The sequence below is a fragment of the Tinamus guttatus genome, unplaced genomic scaffold, assembly GCF_059628265.1.
Source record: "Tinamus guttatus ecotype Peru unplaced genomic scaffold, ASM5962826v1 Tinamus_guttatus_pri_ptg000136l, whole genome shotgun sequence".
Taxonomy (NCBI): Eukaryota; Metazoa; Chordata; class Aves; order Tinamiformes; family Tinamidae; genus Tinamus; species Tinamus guttatus.
Window position 1 is genome coordinate 710,923 of NW_028288670.1, and position 6,635 is coordinate 717,557.

A 6,635-nucleotide genomic window follows, 5' to 3' on the forward strand; every position below is an offset into this window, starting at 1 on the left:
TTCTATCCTTTTCTATTCAAAAATAGTCAATCTTTTCAATGCCTGCTGAGTTAAAATGTTCAGATTTGAAACAATATCCCTATTTCCTGAGGCTGTGCAGTTCTATATACAGAAAGAATGCTTAGGCCTGAAGAAAACATGCTGCTAATTCAGTATACTCTTTTTACTTATCAGCTTCACAAATAGAGAACCAGGCTTTTGGCATGCTCTGGGCACTGGTAACAAAATAACTAAGTGTAATTTAAAATTAAATGTCTCCGAAACAGAGCTAGTTAATAAACATTATTTCTACATTGATAAAATAAGCTATCTTTGAGGTGTGTAAAAAAATACTGTTCAGATGGGCTTAGTCAAAGTACAGATTCACTTTAGCATAATCATGGAGTTGTTTTGGAAAGATGAATTTTGCAAATGTGAAGATATCTAATTAAAAAGCTGAAATATTCCTCCAACAGGCAAAAAATAGCAGAATAATAGTAAAGTCACATATGCTGGAACACTAGATGAAATACATTGGTGCATTTTACTAATGATATATCACAAGTACAACAGGAAGAGCTTTGTTTATCTCAGTGTTTTTAACTAAATTAAAATGTGAACAGTTCGTCCTAAATTTGCTGGGAAATTGGCATTCATTATTTCTTTTTTTTATATACATAATGCCAGTACATACAGAACTTAATGCTCAATTATGGTGTTTTTGTAGAGGAAGTGAAATCTACTAATTTAAACAATGGGAAAATGTATAGCTTGAATAAATGAAATTAGATACAGTTTAAAGGTCAAACTACTACCCCATTTAAAGCTTAACTTTAGAAGGAACACCATACAAGTACTTTGGTTAAGTTGGTCAGATTTATATAATAGATCGCTTTGAAAATATACCTCAATTCATAGATCCATTTAGAATAACAGAACTGCAAGGATTTTTTTTTTTTTTTATCCTGAGCTTCAGAAAACTGAACAATTTTCAGTTTAAAGTTTTCAAGAGCTCAATAGCAAAGTTCTTTTACATAACTTCAGTTATATTTCCTTTTTTATTGGGACTAAAATATTTTCATATAAAAAGGTGTTCTTTTCTTTAAAATAATATACATCAGAGTTACATCTACTAAAATTAAATTCAACGATATGTTTTCTTCTTCTTCAGGAACTCTAAAGTCAGTTACATATTAAATCCCATGTCTAGATGCCTGGATTTATGCTATTAGGCATGGCTGTACACTCTGCTGCGAAAAATCTTCTCAAAGCTGGGCAGCGAGTCTATAGCAGTGAGGGGACAAGAAATGACAGTATTTATCTTCATCCATTGCCCTTAGAAAAGTGATTTAAGAAAAAAAGCTAAGTATTTTGATCAGCAGTGATTACTACATTAGCATAGCTCACCTTTCCTGTACAAACCGCCATGAAAAGGCGCTAGAGAGCTAATGGAAAAAATGTCTGTTTTAGGCTTTTTCTTTTGTCTAACTGAGCTCATAACCTTTCCACAGGGCTCCACACAGAGTCCCAGAGGAATCTAAAACACTTCAAGAGATGTTGATGCAACTTTTCCTTAAGCAAAGCATGAGATCATAGAATCGTGAAACGCTTAAGGTTGGAAGAGACCTCTAGAGGTCATCTAGTCCAACCCCCCTGCACACGCAGGGTCACCTAGAGCACGTGGCACAGGACTGCGTCCAAGCTGGTTTTGAACATCTCCAGAGAAGGAGACTCCACAACCTCTCTTGGCAAATTGGTCTAGTGCACTGTCACCCTCACTGTCAAGAAATTTTTCCTTAAGTTCCTGTGGAACTTTTGGTGTTTCAGTTTGTGGCCATTTCATCTAATTCTGTCAGTGGCCACCACTGAAAAGAGGCCAGCACCAACCATCCTCACTCCCTCTCTTAAGGTACTTATAGACACTGATCAGGTCTCCTCTCAGCCTTCTCTTCTCCAGGCTGATGTTCCAGATCCCTGATCATCCTTGTAGCCCTGCGCTGGACTCTCTCCAGCAGCTCCACATCTCTCTTGTACTGTGGAGCCCAGAACTGGACACACTACTCCAGATGCGGCCTCACCAGGGCTGAGTAGAGGGGCAGGATCACCTCCCTCGACCTGCTGGAGACGCTCTTCTTAATGCACCCCAGGACCCCATTGACCTTCTTGGTCACGAGGGCACATTGCTGCCTCATGGTCAACTTGTCGTCCACCATAACACCCGGATCTTTCTCTGCAGAGCTGCTCTCCAGAAGGTCAGTCCCCAGCCTGTACTGGTGTCTAGGGTTATTCCTACCCAGGTGCAGAACCTTGCACTTGGCCTTGTTGAATTGCTTGTGTTTTTTCACCTTCCAGTTGTCCAGTCTGTTCAGGTCCCTCTGGATGGCAGCGCAGCCCTCTGGGGTATCAGCTACTCCTCCCAGTTTGGTATCATCAGCAAACTTGCTGAGGGAGCACTCTGTGCCTTCATCCACGTCATTGATGAATAAATTGAACAGGACTGGACTGAGAACTGACCCCTGGGAGACACCGCTAGCTACAGGCCTCCAACTAGACTCTGCACTGCTGATCACCACCCTCTGAGCTCTGCCATCCAGCCAATTCCTAATCCACCTCACTGTCCACTCATCTATCCCACACTTCCGAAGCTTGCCCAGGATATTTATTTATTCTGTAAATAAAGAGAGATATTTATTCTGTAATGATCTAAGAGGACTTTGGGACATTTCAGCTTTACCAGTTAGTTGAGTTAATTCAGAAAACACCAGAAGCAATGTAACTTGGCATTTTTTCTACAGACAGTGCACATATGCAAGAATTTTTAATTATGATTTACAACATCAATTCAAATAAGTTTCTCAAAAAACTGCATTCTGGAGCTGTAGTCAGGATATGCATATTTTAAACATATTTACTAATGTGATTATGGAATCCATCATATTTTAATGATGCCACATAATAACAAATCAATCTGTAAAAATATGCCAACTCATCCCCTTGTAAAGAATGTAGATTCTCTTTAAGTAATTCTTGAGACTCAGAAACCACCAAATACTTGTTTTAATGTAATAGTTTGAATTTGAAAATATTTATAATGCTGAATATTCTTTATCTACTTCAGCTTCATGGTTAGATTGAAAAAAAAAAAAAGAAATACAGGAGATTATTCATACTAATATTACTAGGCATAAACCTTTTTAAAATGTTGCAAAATCAATCAGATTCTATCCTTGATTTTGCTACTTTAAAAATATTTATCAGTTAAATGGAAAATGGGTACCAAAGGTTGGTAGTTTCAAAATTACTTTCCTAAATATAAGTGTTTAAATACAAATCTAGACCCAAAGGTGAAATCAGTCTGATTTACGAAAGTCATGTGTGATGTTTTGATGAGTTTAGTTCAGTTTTTAGAATATGTGAAAACAAAAACAAAAAAAAAGCAGACCAATTTTTTGTGCATATAGATACAGGAACAAACATACACTTTGAAAACATGTATGCCAAGCTATTTTTAAGTATATGAAAAGAAAATTGAAATAATCAAAAGCTAGATAATAGTTTGTTAGAATACATAAGATGTGGACTCAGGTCTTCATACTGAATTAAAACTTCTACTCTCTATGTTCTATTATGTTAGATGTGCTAGTAAGTTCTGGTTCTTCCTTTTGTTTGTTCGTTTGTATGATTTCCTGGCTTCATGTAGAGAAGACCTGCCCACTAAGGTCTGCTATTCTCTCTCATGAAACATGAAAATCTGTTGCACCAGGATATGTCTTCAGCTGAAATGGAGACTCCATTTCAAAATGAACAAGAAGAGTTCTAACAATAGATTTATAACTGCTTGATGAACATAAGTCAAAGTGTCGGCATAGGTTCTATAAAATTCTTTTGCTTAAATAGCACATTTAAACCAGAATCCCTTCATAAAATGAAAAATAAAGGGAAATTTTAACGATCTTCTCTATGATAAGGCACCTTCTTTACAGTACAAAATTAAGACACTCTGTTCTTGGCTGTATGTATACAGCAATAGGAAATTTGCGATAGATATTTTGTGTTTTGCATGATTAATCTACACCAGTAGTGTAATTCAGATGTAAAATCCTTTTATGGAAAATTATTGTCAGACTTGTTGAGTGTCACTCGATGTCAATGTTTAATTTCTTATATCTTCACAAAAGATTATTTCATTTTGTATATATATTATATCAAATGGTGCATGAAAAATGACCACCAAGAAAATACTGATCCACAATCTGCTGCATTTCCATACATTTAAAAGGATGAAAGGTCCTCCAAATAACTACATCCTAGGTATTTGGGATTTAATTCTCCTGCCCTAGAATAATTCTGAGACAGTGCATGAGTTATCTATATTAAATCTGCATGACTTGATATGGAAGAACAATACAATGTTGACTATTCCTACTGCAAGAAGTAGGAGCATGGAATACCAGTTTAGCAGATGAGAGGCATATCATCTGTTATGCAGAATGCCAAAAAAAAAAAAAGCCTAGGTACATCTATTTAGTATTAGAACTAATACTAAATTTCACTTTCAGAACATGCAGTCAGTGGAGCTAAGGGGATTTATATTACTTGAGATGAACTGTGGAGCCCTCGACTAAATTTGTCAGAGTCTACATTACCTAGAGGAAACAATTTACATATACATGTACATAGTCAGACCAGACTGGTTTTGAGAAAAGCAAAGAAGAGCATAATGTATAGAATGAAAGGAGGATCCCTCATGATAAAATAATCCAGCTCACTAAATCTTAAATGACTGCTTTATCTTGAAACATTACAGAAAATTCATTTGTTACATAATTTGGATGTAAATATGCAAACATGATTAATGATGTTTATTTAAAGTTTTACTCGGAATCATACCATGAGGATAACAGCTATAATTGGAATTTGTGTTTTCTTTACCTATTTTAGATTATTCATTTTTAAAGCTCCTTCTCAAGGGCTTACTTAGAGCAGAACTGCTGGAAGACCTAGCAAAATATTCTGAAAAAAAAATCATAGCTGAAAATTACTAACAAAATTTCTAAGGTATTTTGCTAGACCCAAGATGAAATTATTAGTAGAAATAGAGAGTTTAAATAAACTCTCTATAGTTTAGGGTATACGATTCCCACATTAGCATAGGACCCACACTAGGGTGTAGGATTCCCACATTATATGCACTGGCCAAGCAGAGACCACAATAACAATTTTTTTTTTTTTTTTAATCAGAATACCGACATTTAGATAAAATAGATCTATCAAAGTCTCTGGACAGTCTGAAGCCAAGATAGGATGAAAGTCAATATATCTGTTATCCAACAATATGAATCATTAATAGCCATTGAAATGTCAACATTATACGCTTTGTTGTTGTTTTTCTTGTCATAAAAATAGTCATGGTTACTTCGTTTACTTTATTCTACTAGTTCTGTGATAACAAGATATTCTGCAGGCATAAAATGAGTTTACAGGAAAGTAGAATAAGGACAAAATACAGTGACCTCCAAGCAATTACAGCTCAACAGGGAAGAAAATGAATGACACATCAAAGCATCAGCTTCAAAGAGACTCCCATGTGGATTACTTTAGAATATGTCACATGAATTGCACAATACAGTGTTTGAACAGTGTTTCTATTCAAGCAAAATTTGAAGAATCCTTATCAGGGTAAAAAAAGTCCACTAATATATATATATAAATAAAATCATGGTGTTGAAGGACAGCTAAAAACCCAAAGTTAATGTATTCTAAATGCATTTGATAAAAAGTTGAATAGTAGAAAAAAGTATTCTGACACTGGCTTTGTCAAGGGAAGGTATTGTAAGGGAAAGACTGATACTAAAAATGCCTATCTATATTTACCAGACATACATTGTTGTGACTTCTGAAAAAAACATTTCAGATAGCAGAGTACAGCTGTTGCTTGACCATCTTTGAAACAGATGGGGTAATAGTGGTAAAATTTATAGCTGAAGACAGGAGTTTGGTGGTAGATAAAGTTCCGGAGGCAAAAACCAAAAGATGAGCTAATAAAATACAAGCCACAATGAAGTCCAACAGATGACTTCTGTAAAGTCTAGAATAATCTGTGTAGAAATGATCTATAAAAGTAACACTAGTGACTGAAAAAGGGGACCTCTGTCGTGATTAAAGCTGGCAGGGAAGGGCTGAATTGAGCTAAATTTGCCATTTGCTACTAAGCTTAAATAAGTTGAAGAAAATAGATACTTAAGACTAATTTACCAGAATAAGTCTCTTTTTTAAACTGAATTTACAAAAGTCATTAGATGCCTGAAATGCAGATAACCACTTAGTGCATTGATGTAAACTGAAATCCTTGATCTCTTAGAAAAGGAATGACTTGTAGTGCACTGAACCACTATCCCTAGCTTCCCACCCAGCTTGTATCTTTAAACTTCCAGTCCGAGTACATTTACATCACTTGAACTGTCAGAGAAAACTGAAAGTACATAAGTAACTTTTGAAAATATAGTGCTTCTGTGGGTACCTTGTTTTCAGGTACTTCTCAAAATTTTACATTCAGGTTCTCTATCTAGTGAGAGTGCAGACTTTTGTCACCATAGATTAGTGAGGAAACTGGAAGTTTAACCTCAAAAGTGGGCTCTGCTTTTCAGTTCAAATTA